The following is an 18,143-nucleotide window of genomic DNA, read 5'->3' as shown; positions in this document are numbered from 1 at the left end:
ATTGGTAATTGCATTTTTCTTGCTCATGAAAGACCTTAAAAATTATGAGTGGCTCTTCCTCTTTCAAATAGATCATGAGCTTATTAAACAAACTTATTAACAAACTTATTTGTAGTGGGAGAAAGCTGGACTCTCAAAAGTGTGGACAACACTGAGAGTTCAGGGGAGACCACCACTTCTGCTCACATTTTTGGCCCAAGAGGAACCTGCCTAGTGCCATCTATGCCCTCTGGGCACAGAAAACTAGGAGCAGTCAGGGGCAGGACTCTTCTGGTTTCTGCCTGTGCCCACAACTGAAAGCCAGTAGCCAGGATCACCAACACACCTGACAGCAGAGTTAACACCAACTCTTTTGCTCCAAGCAACCTGCCTGGTAGCCTTAGGACACACAAAGGCGGGAGTCTGAGACAGAACACTTGCAGTTTCGGCCTGCACCCTGAGCTGAACCGCTCCCACAACTTGCTGCATCCAAATCTCATGGGAGAGACTCTCAGAAGTGCTGACAATCCTGAGAGCTCAGTGGAGACCACCACTTCTCACATTCCTGGCCCAAGAGGAACCTGCCTAGTGCCATATGTATACAGAAACATAGGAATAGTTAGGGGAAGAACCTCCCCTGTTTCTGCCTGAGCTGAAAGCCACTCTCCAGGAGCACTCACACACCTGAGAGCAGAGGTAAGACCCACCTAGAGGATCCAAGAGACCCACCTGGAGGTTCATGGCACACAAACCCAGGAGCAGCTCTCTGTTCTCAGATCCAGCTGAAAGAAAACAGGTCTACAGGAGTGCTGGCACACAGGCTTACAGGAGGGTCAAGCCACTGTCAGAGACAGCAAGACAAGTTAACACCAGAGACAACCTGATGGCAAGAGGCAAGCACAGGAACCTAAGCAACAGAAACCAAGACTACTTGGCATCTTTAGAGCCCAGTTCTCCCACCAAAGCAAATATTGGATATCCAAACACACTGGAAAAGCAAGATTTAGATTTAAAATCACATTTTATGATTATAATGGAGGACTTTAAGAAGTACATAAATAACTCCCTTAAAGAAATACAGGAAAACACAAGTAAACAGGTAGAAGCCCTTAAAGAGGAAACAAACAAAAAAAAATCCCTTAAAGAATTATAGGAAAATACAACCACACAGGTGAAAGAATTGAAAAAAAAAAACACCAAGGATCTAAAATTGGAAATAGAAACAATAGGGTTGGGGATTTAGCTCAGCGGTAGAGCGCTTGCCTAGGAAGCGCAAGGCCCTGGGTTCAGTCCCCAGCTCAAAAAAAAAAAAAAAATAGAAACAATAAAGAAATCCCAAAGGGAGACAACTCTGGATATAGAAAGCCTAGGAAAGAGACCAGGAGTCATAGACACAAGCAACACTACAAGAATGCACGATAGAAGAGAGAATCTCAGGGGCAGAAGATACCATAGAAAACATTAACACAACAGTCAAAGAAATTATAAAACGCAGAAAGTTCCTAACCTGAAACATCTAGAAAACCCAGGACACAATTAGAAGATCCAACCTAAGGATAATAGGTAGAGAAGAGCAAAGACTAACAACTTAAAGGGCTAGTAAATATCTTGAACAAAACTATAGAAGAAAACTTCCCTAACCTTAAGAAAAAGATGCCCATAAACATATAAGAAGCCTACAGAACTTCAAATAGATTGGAACAGAAAAGAAATTCCTCCTATCACATAATAGTGAAAACACCAAATGCACAAGACAAGGAAAGAATATTAAAAGCAGTAAGGGAAAAAGGTCAAGTATCATATAAGGGCAGACCTATCAAAATTACTCCCGACTTCTCAACAGAGACTGTGAAAGCCAGAAGATCCTGAGTATTTGACATACAGACCCTAAGAGAACACAAATGCCAGCCAAGGTTGCTATATGCAGCAAATATCTCAATTAACATAGAGAGATAAACATATATTCCATGACAAAACCAAAATTTACCCAATGTCTTTCCAAAAGTCAAGCCTTACAAAGGATAATAAATAGAAAACCCCAACACAAGGAGGGAAACCCACCCTAGAAAAGGCAAGAAAATAGTCTCCCAGCAATGAACCCAAAAGAAGAGAGGCACACAAACATAACTCTACCTCTAACAACAAAAATAACAGAAAACAATAATCATTGGTCCCTAATATGTCTCAACATCAGTGGACTCAATCCCCCAATAAAAAGACATAGACTAACAGACTGGATACAGAAACAGGACCCAGCGTTTTTCTGCATAAAGGAAACAAACCTCAGTGACAAAGGCAGAAACTACCTCAGAGTGAAAGGCTAGAAAACAGTTTTCCAAGCAAATGGTCCCAAGAAACAAGCTGGAGTAGCCACTCTAATACTGAATAAAATTGACTTTCAACTAAAACTTATCAAGAAAGATGACAGAAAGCCCACATATACATGGAAGTTGAACAACTCAATGATAACTTGCCAAGGGAGAAATAAAGAAATTAAAGACATTTTAGAATTCAATGAAAATGAAGGCACAGCACACCCAAACTTATGGAACGCAAATAAAGCAGTGCTAAGAGGAAAACTCATAGCTCTGAGTGCTTCCAAAAAGAAACTGGAGAGAGCATGCACTAGCAGCTTAATAACACACCTAAAAACTCTAGAACAAAAAGAAGCAAATTCACCCAAGAGGAGTAGACTGCAGGAAATAATCAAACTCAGGGCTAAATTCTACCAAGCAGAAACCAAAATAACTATACAAAGAATCAACAAAACCAGGAGCTGGTTCTTTGAGAAAATCAACAAGATAGATAAACCCTTAGACTAACTAGAGGACACAGAGAGTATACGCAAATTAACAAAATCAGAAAAGAAAAGGGAGACATAAAAACAGAATCTGAGGAAATTAAAAAAAATCATCATAACCTACTAAAAATGCCTATATTCCACGAGACTGGAAAAACAGGATGAAATGGATAATTTTCTACATAGATAACAGGTACCAGGATCAGATAAACCATCTAAACAGTCCCATAACTCCTAAAGAAATGAAACAGTTTTTAAAAGTCTCCCCCACCTCAAAAAAAAAAAAAAAAAAACCTAGGACTAGATGGGTTTAGTGCAGAATTCTATCAAACCATCATGGAAGAACTCATACCAATACTGTCCGAATTATTCCACAAAATAGAAACAGACAGAGTACTACCAAATTCCCAACAAAGAAAGAGAACTTCAAACCAATTTCCCTTAAGAATATTGACGCAAAGATACTCAATAAAATTCTTGCAAACTGAATCCAAGAACACATCAAAAAGACCATTCATCATGATAAAGTAGGCTTTATCCCAAGATGCAGGAATGGTTCAATATGCAGAAATCCACCAACGTTATCTACTATGTAAACAAACTCAAATAAAAGAAAATCACATGATCATCTCCTTAGATGCTGAGAAATCATTTGATAAAATTCAACACCCCTTCATGTTAAAAGTCTTGGAAAGATCAGGAATTCAAGAACCATACCTAAACACAGTAAAAGCAATATACAGCAAACCAATAGCCAACCTCAAACTAAATGGAGAGAAACTTGAAGCAATCCCACTAAAATCAGGGACTAGACAAGGCGACCCACTCTCTCCCTACTTATTCAATATAGTACTCAAAGTCCTAGCCAGAGTAATCAGAAAACAAAAGGAGGTCAAAGGGATACAAATTGGAAAGAAAGAAGTCAAAATATCCCTATTTGCAAATGACATGATAGTATACTTAACTTACCACAAAAAGTCCATCAGAGAACTACTAAGCCTGATAAACAACTTCAGCAAAGTGGCTGGGTATAAAATTAATTCAAACAAATCAGTAGCCTTCCTCAACTCAAAGGATAAACAGGCTGAGAAAGAAATTAGGGAAATGACTCCCTTCACAATAGTCACAAATAACATAAATTACGGGGATGTGATTCTATCCAAAGTGGAATATATGTATGCCAAGAACTTCAAGTCTCTGAAGAAAGAAATTGAAGATCTCAAAAGATGGAAAGACCTCCCATGCTCATGGATTAATCAAGATTAATATAGTAAAAGAAGCAATATACAGATTCAATGCAATCCCCATCAAAATTCTAACTCAATTCTTCATAGTCAGAAAGAGCAATTTGCAAATTCATTTGGAATAACAAAAAAAAAATCCCAGGATAGCGAAAATTACCCTCAACAATAAAAGAACTTTGGGAATCACCATCCCTGACCACAAGCAGTATTACAGAGTAATAGTGATAAAAACTGTATGGTATTGGTACAGAGACAGGCAGATATATCAATGAACTAGAATTGAAGACCCAGAAATGAACCCACACACTATGGTTACTTTATCTTTGACAAAGGAGCTGAAACCATCCAGTAGAAAAAAGAGAGCATTTTCAACAAATAGTGCTGGTTCAACTGGAGTTCAGCATGTAGAAGATTGCAAATCGACCCATTCTTATAGCCCTGTACAAAGTCCAAGTTGATCGAGGCCCTCAACATCAAACCAGATACACTCAAACTAATAGAAGAGAGAGGGGGGGAAGAGCCTCAAACACATATGCACTGGACAAAATACCCTGAACAAAACACAAATGGCTTATGCTATAAGAACTGAAAAATGGGATCTCATAAAACTGCAAAGCTTCTGTAAGGCAAAGGACACTGTCATTAGGACAAAAGGGCAACCAACAGATTGTGGAAAGATCATTACCAATCCTGATAGAGGGCTAATATTCAATACATACAAAGAACGCAAAAGGTTAGACTCCAGAGAGCCAAATAACTTTATTAAAAAATGGGGTAAAGAGATGAACAAGGAATTCTCAGCTGAGGAATATCAAATAGCTGAGAAATACCTAAAGAAATGTTCAATATCCTTAGTCATCAGGGAAATGCAAATCAAAACAACCCTGAGATTTCACCTCACACCAGTCAGAATGGCTAAGATAAAAAACTCAGGTGACAGCAAATGCTGGTGAGGATGTGGAGAAAGAGGAACACTCCTCCATTGTTGGTGGGATTGCAGACTGGTACAACTACTCTGGAAATCAGTCTGGAGGTTCCTCAGAAAAGTGGATATTGAACTACCTGAGGACCCAGCTATACCTCTCCTGGGCTATACCCAAAAGATGCTCCAACATATAACAAAGACACATGCTCCACTATGTTCATAGCAGCCTTATTATAATAGCCAGAAGCTCGACAATCCCAGATGCCCTTCAACAGAGGAATGGATACAGAAAATGTGGTACATCTACACAATGGAGTACTCAGCTATCAAAAACAAGGACTTCATGAAATTCATAGGCAAATGAATGGAACTAGAAAATATCATCCTGAATGAGGTAACCCAATCACAAAAAAAAAAAAACAAAAAAAAAACCATACATGGTATTTACTCACTGATAAGTGGATATTAGCCCAGAGTGTGACAAATACAGAGGCAAATGCTAGCAGCAAACCATTGAACTGAGAACAGGATTCCTGTTGGGGGAGTCAGAGAAAGAATTGAAGGAGCTGAATGGTTTGCAACCCCATAAGAACAACAAAACCAACCAACCAGAGCTTCCAGGGACTAAACCACTACCCAAAGAGTACATGTGGACAGACCCATGGCTCCAGCTGCATATGTAGCAGAGGATGGCCTTGTTGAGGACCAATGGGAGAAAGAGCCCTTTGTCCTGCCAAGGCTGGACCCCCATTGTAGGGGAATTGTCAGGGTGGGGAGGCAGGGAGGGGGGTTGGTTTGGGAGGGGGAATACCCTTACAGAAGAAGGGGGATGGGGATACGATAGGAGGCTTATGGAAGGGAAACTGGGAAAGGGAATAACATTTGAAATGTAAATAAAAAATATCCATTTTTTTAAAAAGGAAAAAACTTATTTGCTAGCTTAATATATTAAAAAGAGATCAAATTTTAAAAACGTATAGAGTATTTTATTTCAAAATTTTCCTTCATAGTAAGAACAAATTTATAGCATTATCTCCGTGTGGTACTTTTATAGTCAAATGTAGTCATTTCGTAGTCAAATGCAGCGATTCTTGCCAAACCGCCCCAAGTACTGGAAACTGATAGCAATGCCAGTGTAATTCGAAGCTTCCTGGAAAAGCTACTGAATATGAGTAGAGACTACAGTTAATCACTAGCTCTGTTCAAGATCAATACTGATGCATGTGAAACTTAACTCAGCCTGAAATATGCCTGGAGATACATTTAAACAATTACTTGATGCGGCTACACCAGGACAGTCAGACCACTTTCTTTTGCTGGCTATCACCGTCCAATTATGTTTCTTTGTCGGTTCATGCACCCTCCCTTTTAGTTTGCATATTTTATTCATTGTGTCATCTGTGTCTGTGTAAGGTGGGTGGGGGAGACACAGAGAAGAGAGAGAGAGATGGACGAGCAGAACAGGGGGGGGGGGGAGAGAAAGAAATCACCTTATTTGTCTGGAGTGTTCTAAATAAAATTCTATCTCTCAGGTTTCCTAAGCACAACTTCTCCATTATAATGAGGTAAAGTTGGCAAAGCAAGGGCCTAATGGATGAGGTCTTGCCCATCCAGCTGTTTCTGCTTAAGTCCATGACAATAGGACCTTCCACACTGTCTGCACAGGCAGACAGACAGTTATCTTCCTAAGCTGCTGGTCATGCTTTTCTTCCCATTTCAACACTATAAAAGAATGTATAGGCAAAAGACTTGAAGTTGGAACATAGCCCAAAGAAAATGAAATGGGAGACAGAGAATTGTTCTGCAAGATGAGTAGTGGAAACGATTCTCAAGTTCTATCCGTATCTTGCCTAGTGGCTAGAAAGAGTTCCCTTGCTGTACGCAGCCAAATAGAAACAAGTGGAAACGAAATCAAAACACAACCTTTTGGGTACTTAGATTGAATGGACAATTTGGGCCTATGCAGGACAGGATTCTTCTTCGTTCTTCACTGCTGTCCAGAGGGCAGACTGTTTGCTGTAAGACAACTGAAAAGTGGGAGGAAAGGGAAGAGGAGATAAGGAAGGAGGAGGAGGGGGCTCCACAATGAAGACCTCAAGTATTGTTTTTAAAGGTTCTTCTATAACCAGGATGGGATGTTTAGGGAGCTGGAAAGGCTTCAGGGGAGAACAATGGGCATCGTTTATTTGCATTTTAATAGAGTCAGAGTTGCATTATAAGCTGCTAGAGTTTCATTTTAAATCAAGTTACCTATGAACACACCCATTTTAGCATTTTTTAAACACCCCTGTTTTCCCATTCAACCACAACATACATTTATTTTCCTCAAATGAAACTCTACTGAGGTAACAATATGAGAAAACTGGCATGACACGTTGGAAAATCCAGGCGATCGTAGTAGTGCTTGCCTAGCATGTTCCACCTCAGTTCCCAGAAAAAGAGCAGATCTGACAAAATAGATTCCAGCTTTCCTAAACAGAGAGACTCCACATAACCATCAACGTCAACATTTTGCAAAGAGGAAATTTTGCCAGTCATATTAGACATTCAAGAGCAAGTCTGGAGCTAGGAAGATAGCTACTTGGGAACCACACTTGCTGTGCCAGCTTGAGGACCTGAGTTCAAATTCTCAGCATCCATGTAAAAAGCTGACTCTATGCATCCCAGTGTTAGGAAGCAGAGACAGAAAGAACTTGCTGTTGGATCAGCTCAGCCCTAATGGTAAACTTCTAATTCAGTGAAAGACCTTGTGGTAGCAGCTTTTCTCAAGGCAATGAGACAGAGAACTGTTGAGGACATCCAACTGCCTATTCTCTAGTCTATGTGTTGGAACAGACACTCACACTCACAAACTCACATAAGTGCAGCACACACATATAACACAAAGGGGTGGGGGCATGGCCCATTTATTCCTAAATGTAGGTAGTACAAAATAATAGTCACATCAGACATTTGACACAGGAAAATAACTATCCATCCAAGAACTGTTGAACTGTTGTTTATGTAATAGAGTTTATCTCCTCTAATTTTAAGTGAGTGTCACTTATTGCTCTGTTGGGGGAAACTAACTTTCACTAGAGTTAATTAGAAATAAATGTATCACACTGAGAGATTATTTTACCTGCCAATAGACAAGATCCTAAGATGTTTTGACTCCTGTCACTCTAAGACTCATAAATCTTGAAAATAACATTGTCAATTCTTAATTATCTCCAAATTAATTTCTCTTCTCCTCCTTGCCGCCTGTTTCAGAGGGAAAATTGTCTCAAGCCTTTCTCATGGGTAATGTCTCTATTTCATCCTTGTCTTTCTCATCAAAGAGTTCTTCTCACATGGAAGTCTGCCAGCCTGAAGGATGATGGCTTTTGGTACCACACAGAGATGAATTTAGGTCTTGACAGCTCATGGCTTTTCAATTTCCGGTGCTGTGACCTTAGGCAGATTATTCAATCAGCTTGCATCAATAGATAAACAGTTTGTAAAATTCCTTTCTATACAGTATAAAATTTGGGCCTCTTATTAACTCCACCAGAAGACTCCAGCTTAGAAAATTGCATCTGGATAAGAAGGAACCGTAAATATCTAATCATGAAGACACGGGTCTTGACTCCCATTAATACAGAACTTCTTCTGCTAGCACGTTTCATGCAAGGCTCCTGGTAACAGTGGCGGTGTTCCAAGAGCTCCACGTGGAGCAGGACTCTTCTTTTTCAGGACATTTGGCACCCTCCTGATGGGAATCTCATCTTCTAACTTTTTTTTTTTCTGAGCTGGGGACCGAACCCAGGGCCTTGCGCTTGCTAGGCAAGTGCTCTACCACTGAGCTAAATCCCCAACCCCGAATCTCATCTTCTAAACTCTGAACTACCTCATGCTCTGCAGGGTGGCCTTCTACAGAAAACTAGAAACCCTGCATTTCCCGGCTCATCCTTGTACTTTGGAATGTTTTTAGTTTCTAGTGCTAAACACGTTCTTGGACGCTCTTCTAAGCCTGGATCTCTGATTAGGCCCTAGAAATACACCTGATGAGTAGTAGAGTGGTTATAAAATGCCTACACAATGAACCCTAATTAGAAATAAGAGCACACAGATGATGCACGTGTGCCGATTTGTTTTCTGTGTAAGAATGAAAACAGGAAGTATGCTGCATTAGCATTTTAGTATACTTGATAGCCAAAAGGGTATGTTTGTGATGATGTTCTTCCTCTGGTAAATTCTACCTGATGGAGCTGGTGACCTCAATAGGTGCTCCAAGCTCCTACCAGCTGCTGTTAGCAAGTAGGTGCCCAGTTTCCCTCAGTCCACTCTCATCATTGTCCTACACTGAAGAAATTACAAGTCAAGACCTCTGCCACGACAAGAAGAATTTTTATTCCCAAATAAATTTGAGAAACACTGGACTGACTCGAACTACTCACGATCTCATTTTATTATGATACTTCCCACAATTCTCCAAGAAATGGGATGAGGGGAAACAAAGACTCTTGCTTAAGGCGTTCTACTCTTCAGCCTACCTCGTTTTGAAGTAAGTGATGTTTTAGGAAACACTGTATTATCTGTGGTGGCTTGGATTAAAAATGTTTCCCATATGCTCACATGCTTGAATACTAAGACTTCAGTCAGTGTTGCTGTTTGGGGATGAAATAGAGCTTTCAGGATATTATGGATGGAGATGCGACTTCTCAGCCTTGCACTGCTACTACTGTCACTGGAGATAATTGCTGCCATGTCTCCCTGCCATGAATGCTCAACTCTATTTCATCTATAACTTCCTTTTTGTGATGGTAGTTTATTACACCAACAGAAATTTAACAAAGAATTTTATACTGAGGGTGAAGTGTCCTGTGAAGACTCTGATCACATTGACTTTGGAAGGAATGTGGAAACCATTGAAACTTTGGACTAGAAAAAGTTAAATGATGTAAGCAGAACCTAATGGGCCATTCTAGTCAGAGCATGGAAGACAGTAGTGTTGAGGGTCATAGAGATGATGGTTCTTTGGGGTTCAAAGAAAAATGGGGCTTTTATTAGTAACAATATTAGAGTACAATTGCATGATATTTTGTCAAGTATTCCAGCCATTTTCTGCTCTGTATCCTAAGAATCTACAGGAGGCTAAATTTTAAAGAATAGATTAATGCATTTTGTGGAAAAATCCCCAGAGAGAATAATGGCTTTACTATTGTTTTTACTGATTATGCCTATGCAGGAGTTCTACACATAGAGCAACTGGGGCAAAAAGAAATGCAAACTGTACAGTTTGGAGCGAAGTGCAGTACTAGAAACTTTAATGTTGTCCCTAGGTCATGTGTTCAGGAGAAGGTTGGAGTTTAAAAAGGACCATCTCTTACGTACTGTAGCCATGGAAAAGGCAGAATGCTCTTAGGGAATGACCTCACACAACTAAACTTCTAATATATGAAAAGAAAAGCTGTAAGTGGCTTTGTTTTTTTATTTTAGATATTATTCAAAAGCTGCCGAGATACTGTCCAAATAGGCCAGGGCCATTCCTGAGTTGGCCGTCAAATATGGCAATATCATCCGTATGATACTGGATGAAAGAGGACGATTGATGGGGCCATTGATTCTTCCACCATTGTTTCAGAGACCTGCTGAGGTCATGCAACTGGTGGTGAAATCAATTGGGTCTCTGCAAGAGGTTTGGGAAAGGGCTGGAGGGATGGCTCAGTGGTTAAGAGCACTGACTGCTCTTCCAGAGGTGCTGAGTTCAATTCTCAGCAACCACATGGTAGCTCACAATCACCTATAATGGGATCTGATGACTTCTTCTGGTGTGTCTGAAGACAGCCATCAAAAATCTCCTAAGAGCTCACAACAAGCAAAATATCTCCTCAGGGCTGGTTCTATTATTGACTGTAAAGTAGGCCTACAACTTGCCACAGCTGCTTTGTGCTACAAACATACACATTAATCACTCTACACCATGACATAGTAGGACACTGTCAAACATTGAAAAAAAGACCCAAAGATCCAGAGGAACACAAGGACAGTAGACCCATGGGCATGATTCTTCTTATAACTATTCTCATATGTAACTATTCACATATGTAAATATTGTGATGTTGGCAGTACATAAGACAAGATGAGATTTGGCATATTACAATATAAAGTTTGGCATTACATATGCCGCCCAGACCACTAGACGGTTTGGTCGTTAGTCAGCTGAGAATTTCCTAAACTTCTAACATTCTACCATGTTGTCCGAATTGCTGTACAGTTGCTATGAAGAGACACCATGAGCCAAGAAACTCTGATAAAAGGAAGCATTTAATTTGCTTAGAGTTTCTGGGCTTAGTCCATTACCATCCTGATGGAAGCAGACATCCATGGTGCTGAAGGAGTAGCTAAGAGTTTTACATCCGGATCCACAGGCAGCAGGCAGTGAGAGAGAGCCAGCGAGCACTGAGTCAGGCATGTGCTGTTGAAACCTCAGAGTCCTCACCTCGTAACACACCTCCTCCAACAAGGCCACACCTCCTACCCTCTCCAAACTGTTCTTTAATTAGAGAATAAACCAGTGTATGCAACCATGAGGGACATTCTCATTCAGTCCATGACAAGTTTTCACACCTTGGATGGGATTAATATCTATACCCTTCTATCACTAATTTCCTTATTCATATGTCCAGCTTAGTCAATTCCCACAAGAAGCAGCAGCAGAAATTGGTCATCACCACATCAGGAACACCCATCCAGCCTATAGAATGCAGTCATTTCCTCTAATGAATATTTGAGGGTAATTTTAAATGTTGATCTGACACTGAGATACTGAAAAATCCAGGATACGCTATCTTTGTAAACCTTAAATGTAAGGCAAAGTAGAGTTTGAAACAGCTAACATATAATGACTGGGATTTTTCAGAATGCAAAGCAGCTGTATTAGAAAAAGGAGCAAACAAACAGTGGAACTTGGTCTTAACTAGTACCTTCATGACGGTATTTACCGAAACTGTATACTTGGATAATGAGTTACTGGACATCACAAAAGGCCATGGGGGGCTGTGAGCCCATGAACTATTTTTACTTTAAGGTTAAATAATTAAATATGCAAGTTTGTTTTAGTACTTGTGGAATTTGATCTCTTTGTGATCAAGGAAAACCAATTTAATTCATTCTTACTGTAAATAAAGTATAAATATCTGAGTCTCTGAAATCTTTTTAAGAGTTGAAAAGGGACTCCATAATACAGAGATTCTGAGGGCAAAGAGGTAAGAACTTTTAGTTAGATTCCAAAGAATGTGAAGCTAGCTGATTGGTTATGTGACATATAATGAAATCAAATTTTACTTACTAAGGGGCATAAAAAAACAGCCTTCTGTGCACCAATAAGGACTACCGTGCCCTGTATTTACGCTGAGCATGACAGGAGAAAAGGACCGGGGAGTCAGTATTCACCTCCATTTTCTATTGTTACTGAACACTGTCCCTGAAATTAAGGAATATGTTTGAGACACTCAGCACCAACTTCTAACTAGACTAAAAAGTCATTCTTCCCATGTTGTTCACAATGATTTTCATTTTGAGACAAGGTCTCAGTATATAGCCCTAGCCAAAGTCCTCCTGCCTCAGTTTCCTGTCTGTTAAAATTTGGGTTATTAAACACCACATCTGCCTTCTGCAGTGATTGTTAAATACTCTCTGATCAACACTTCCCAACATTGTAACCAGCCTTACTTATTTCAGCTCTTGTATTGATGAACAATGTTATCAAGAATCCTACCTAAAAACATTTTAAAGTGGCTTTAAGGTATTAAAATATCATTGTCCTATCCTTTTCTTTTGTTCATTGAAAATTTCATACGTATGAAATCATAGAGAGTACATTATTATTAGTCACATCGAAACCCCTTTTATATCCCTCCATCCCTCCCTACCATCCTCTTCCCTATCAGTCCATTTCATAGATTAGTGAGCTTTCATTTTATTTTGTGACTCGAGCTTTTAAACCAGGGTCATCTATTTGACAATTAGATAGGAACTATCCTTTCGAGTCTGCTGGTCTGAGCAGGGGGTATAGAAATGAGGACAATGACAGCTCCTGAGTCTATCAGTGATGGATAAGGCTTAGTATGAGATTATTGAATAGAATCTCTGACCAGTGTTTCTGGTATTTCTTATTGCATATAGGAAAGGAAAAATACCAGTTAAATTTCAAAAACCTGAGAAACAAGAGTTCAGGCACCTACAAGGCTGTCTATGCCTTATCCACGCTTTCTTCCCTTCTCTCTCTCTGTCTCTGTCTGTCTCTCTCTTTGTCTCTCTGTCTGTCTGTATCTATCTATCTCTGCCAATAATCTTTCCACATAGCAAAACTAAAGTGCTCAAATAATTCACAATGTTTACATTCAAGAGTCTTTACAATAATTGAAATTTCTAAGTTCCAATGAATTTATAGCCCAGATAGATTGGAAATCCAAAACTGATCAATTAACTGTAATCAGAAAAGCATGTCCATGTGACAATATGACTAATCCCTTAGTATTCCTATAAATGTTTTAAGGAGATGATCTCTTTATAGAAGAAGCTGTGTTCCAAAGGAGCTATACCGTGAAACAAATTAGATTGCAGTAGCGGAGTTCTCAAAGTGGTCCACGTCCTAGTTTCGAGGACTCATGAGTGTGTTGTTACACTGTGAAGGATAACAGCTCTGCAGAGGTGACTAAAGGTTCTGTAGTAGGGATTTGATAGTAGGTTACATGAGTACAAACAGAATAATTGCAAGGTTTTTACATAAATTGAAAAGGAGAGAGGAGACTTAGAGTCAAGGAGAGATGTGAAGAAGCAGTGTTCTCACTGTGAATACAGCAGTAGGAACCGTTAACGAAGAAGAGCAAAACAACAACAGCAAACGCAAGGAAATTAATTTTTACTTAATCTGGACAGGAAGCGCTGCCACACCAGTGATTTTAGCTGAGCAAAGCTTATTTTAAACCCATGAGCAACAAAGTGGCAACTTGACAGATCTGTGATATTGTAAGCCACTGTTTGTAATAATTTGTTACAGCAGCAATAGGAGACTAACACACAGGCTGCCTTCTGCAGCTCTTCTTGTTCCCAGAGGAGACTTATGCTTACCCCAGCCCAACATTTACATTCTTGTTGACTTGAAAGATTAATTTAACTTAGATTTTCATCCCACTATTGAGATTTCTATGTATAGAACTTTCTAGTTCAAGGCTACTCTCTAAGCTAATCTCTTAAAGGTCACTGAACGACCCCGAGAGGGAGGAAGTTATTCTATTTCTTATTCCTTGAATAATGTCAGTAGTAGTTAAGTTTTCTCCTCTTTACATTTGAACTAGCAAGTTAATCTCATTGTCTATCACTCCCCCTTCTCCTGATCCCTTAAACACCAACATCCTTTCCTCTACTGTTAAATAGTAAAGTTTGAATTCAGTCCCTGACAAGGGACAGTTGTGTTATGTTGGGTGTAATAGTATAATATCTGTCAAGATTTTATTCCTCCAATGACCACAACCCCTACCTTTATGAGGTTGAAGGAAAGCTCAGCATGAAGATAAAGAGGTCAGGTGAGCAAAAGGAAATAACAGCTTTAGATATGTTGTAGCCAATGTTGGAACACTCAAGTATGTAAGAATAGCAGTTGAAAAAAGGGAAAAACAGACTTCAAGCTAATAGCAGTTAACACCACACCTTCAACTCTCATCATATACATAGAAAATGAAAACAAAAACAAACAAACAAAAACCTAGCAGATTGAAATTGAACTCCAGGCCAAATGGTCTAACGTTTTTGGAAAAAAAAGTTAGAAATTACAGAAATGCATTAAACTGAAGCAACCAATTAAAGTATAAAGTGAAGAAAAATGTAAGTATCTTGAAACACTTGAGAGTAAGAAATAAAATTTGTCAGGTACTAAAATGAAGAAAGTTGGTGTCAGCCAATACCTGCATTAAACAGGTGGGTTAGCTTAAATGCAAGATGTGCCCCTGCATCTTTTAGGCCAAGAAAAGCAAAGAAAAAGCTCAACTGACACAAAGGAAAAAAGCCTAGAGCAGAAATGAGTGATACCACGGCAGGAAAACAGAAAAAGAAAGAGCTTCACGGTCAAAAATACAGACAAAGGAGATAAACACTGAACAGGACTAATTTTTAAAAAAGACAGAAGCCTGAAATAACTGAATATGTCTAAGCGACTCTATTCATAACGACATTGCTAATCTTCTACAAGACTCATTTGCCTTCTGGATTCCCAGTACACATGTGGAAGTCACAACCATCTGTAACTCCAGTCTCAGGAGGTCCAAGGCTTTCATCTGGCCACTTGAGGCACACAGAAGCACATGAAGGTCTGTACATACAAAATAACACCCATACATATAAAATAATAAATGTAAAATAAGTAAAAAAAATTAAAGTACACACTTTGCTTAAGAAATAAAAACAGAGAACAAGTTGATTTTAGCTGCAGTGGTAAACAGAATGCTAAGCTGGAGAGATGATGACTCAGCAAGTAGGTGAGCTCGTTGCCAAGACAACGCACAAAAATTTGATTCCAGGGGCCCAGGTGTAGACAGAGAAAACTGACTCTTGTAAGTTAGATGTCCTCTGGACTCTACAAATGGGTACACACAGGCACATGCACACACACACACACACACACACACACACACACACACGTGGGCACAGGCACAAAATAAACAAATAAAAATCTAATTAAAAAAAAGCTACATACCTTTGGAGTAACAAATGAAAATAGTGCACTTTATTATAGACAAATATCCAGTGACACGAAGGATTTAAACCCCACTAGAAATTAGGATCTGGTGATTTTCATGTTACTGATCCCATAACAAGACTCAAGAGAATCTTAATAATTCAGTATCTGAAGAAAAAGGAATGTAAAGAGTGGGAGAGACGGTCTTACCCAGGGAAGAGCACACCAGTGACTTATGCAGTAACCAACAGTCAGCTCTGATAAATATATATACAAGTAACAGTATACACACGGTGTATCTGTGAATATATATGTACCAACATATATGTATATAAAAATTATTTTTTTAAAAACACAAAGCCAGAGTTTAAAAGACAGCAGTGGACGGCATGTGGGAGGAATTAGGGGAACAACAGAGATCAGGGAGATGAGGAATTGTATCATAATCTCAAGAAATAAAGGAAACATTTTGTCCTTGAATTGTTTTTACTTTTCTTACTGAAGATTCATAGGATATATTGTGATTATGTTTTCCCCATCTCTTCACTCCTCCTAACTCCCCACCCTCCTAACTCCACTTTATCTTTCTTTAGGAAAGAGGCAAATAAAAAAAAATAAACAGAAAAATAAAAGAAGCACAAAAACCACATCCATGCACATATAGATGAACACTTTCAAACCAAATGGTTATCATTAGGATTACATCACAAAACTTCAACTCCCTCCAAATACTGAATGATATGAGCACAAATAAAAATGACAATTGAGAGCACATTTTTATTAATGTTGTAAGTTAACTTATCTAAAAATATTTAATATTGTCATTGGCCCAGTCTTGATTAACAATCAGTAAAACATAAAATATATTTAATATATTACCTCATAATCTGTTTCTTTGTTTTTGTTATTGTTATATTGGTGTGTGTGTGTGTGTGTGTGCGTGCGCACGCATGTGTTGAGACATGGTCTCTCTATGTAGTCCTGCCTGTCCTGGAACTCTCTGAGTAGACTAGGATGGCCTTGAAATCAGAGATCCTCCTGCCCCTGCCTTCCAAGAGACTGGGTTAAAGGTGTGGGTCTCTATACCCAAACTTTGCTTCATGTTTTCTCACTGCATCTTGAAGTGGTTCTTGGTACAAGGTCAGTCAATGGCATGAGGAAATTAAAGCCCTTTACAGAAAAGCGGCACATTTTCACTAAGCTACCTTGAAAGAGTTCCGACTGACTGCTGCCATCAGTTCTGATTGGCTAGCAGCAGGATTTCTCAGTGCCCACAGTGGCCCACACACTTGGATTTCTTTAACCTTATGAGACTTTGTGGTCAGGTTGCAGGATGCAAAGAGGAGGGAGCAAATACCTTTCATTTTCTTTCACTCAGGAATTCCAGGTGCAGTCTGCAGGAGACCTGTAACAAGCAATTTGTGGTTGCAACTCAGTCACAGGACTATGCGGAGGACATTTTTGAAATCTGGGTTCATTGTAGGTGGAACAGAATCTGATGAAGAATGACTCAGGTAAGGAGTACCTGGTTAGCATCAGGTCACCAGCCGATAAGCTGCCCTGCTTCCTTTTGGGTAACAGTATCACAGAGAACTATAGTAAGGAGATTCAGACTTTTCATCTATAGCCTTAAATATAACTTATAGAGGAAATCCGCAAATGGTCCAGAAGACTTCAGATGAGAAATTATGTACAAATTAGCAAAATACTGATTAGTTAATTAGACACATGTATAGTGATCTACCACATAGTAGTAATAATAGTAATAATCTGTGACTGTGACTGTGACCCTATTTTGATGGACCGTGAATCAAGGATCTTAGTTTTTCTGTATTTTGGGTTTGCTTGTTTGTTTGTTTGTTTTGTTGTTGTTGTTTGGTTGGTTTTTGAGGTTTTTTTTTTTTTTTTTTTTTTTTTTGCTTCAAATGAGACTTATTGGCTTTGCATTTAAATTCCTATAATACGAATGTCTAAGTTGTAACAAGCTTCATATATGAAGGTCCAGCCTAAGTGTATGCAACTTAAGCAGACATAAATTAAATCCTCACCAAACTAAAAGGCCAGTTTTAAGTTTTCTGTCATTAATGTTATTGTTGGTGTTTATTTACAAAGTAATGACTTATCTACGACTCTGATGAATGCATTACATTAGAACGCAGATGGCCCACACGTTGTTGTGGGAGGATAAGTAGAGCATAAAGCTTACTTCTTAGGTAAGTACCCAAGGGTTTTAGTGCTGTGCAGCTCTTTCTCAATACTCACATTAGGCAGCTCTGCAGCCATCACAGCTGCCCATCTGCAGAACCTTCTCCCAGACAGTCACTCCAAGTCCCTTTAGAATGAGCTCCCGTCCTTCTACCTACATAACCTCTGACACACAACGTCTACTCTTCCAGCTCTGGGAATGTGACTGCCCTGAGTAATTTGTGTCGAAGCATCACATAGTCTCTGGTTGGTTGGTTGGTTTTTCTTGAATTCTTTTTGTGAATTCGTGAA

This window comes from Rattus norvegicus, chromosome 7, assembly GCF_021556685.1.
Source record: "Rattus norvegicus strain SHRSP/BbbUtx chromosome 7, alternate assembly SHRSP_T2T, whole genome shotgun sequence".
NCBI lineage: Eukaryota > Metazoa > Chordata > Mammalia > Rodentia > Muridae > Rattus > Rattus norvegicus.
This window is presented reverse-complemented; position numbering follows the sequence as displayed.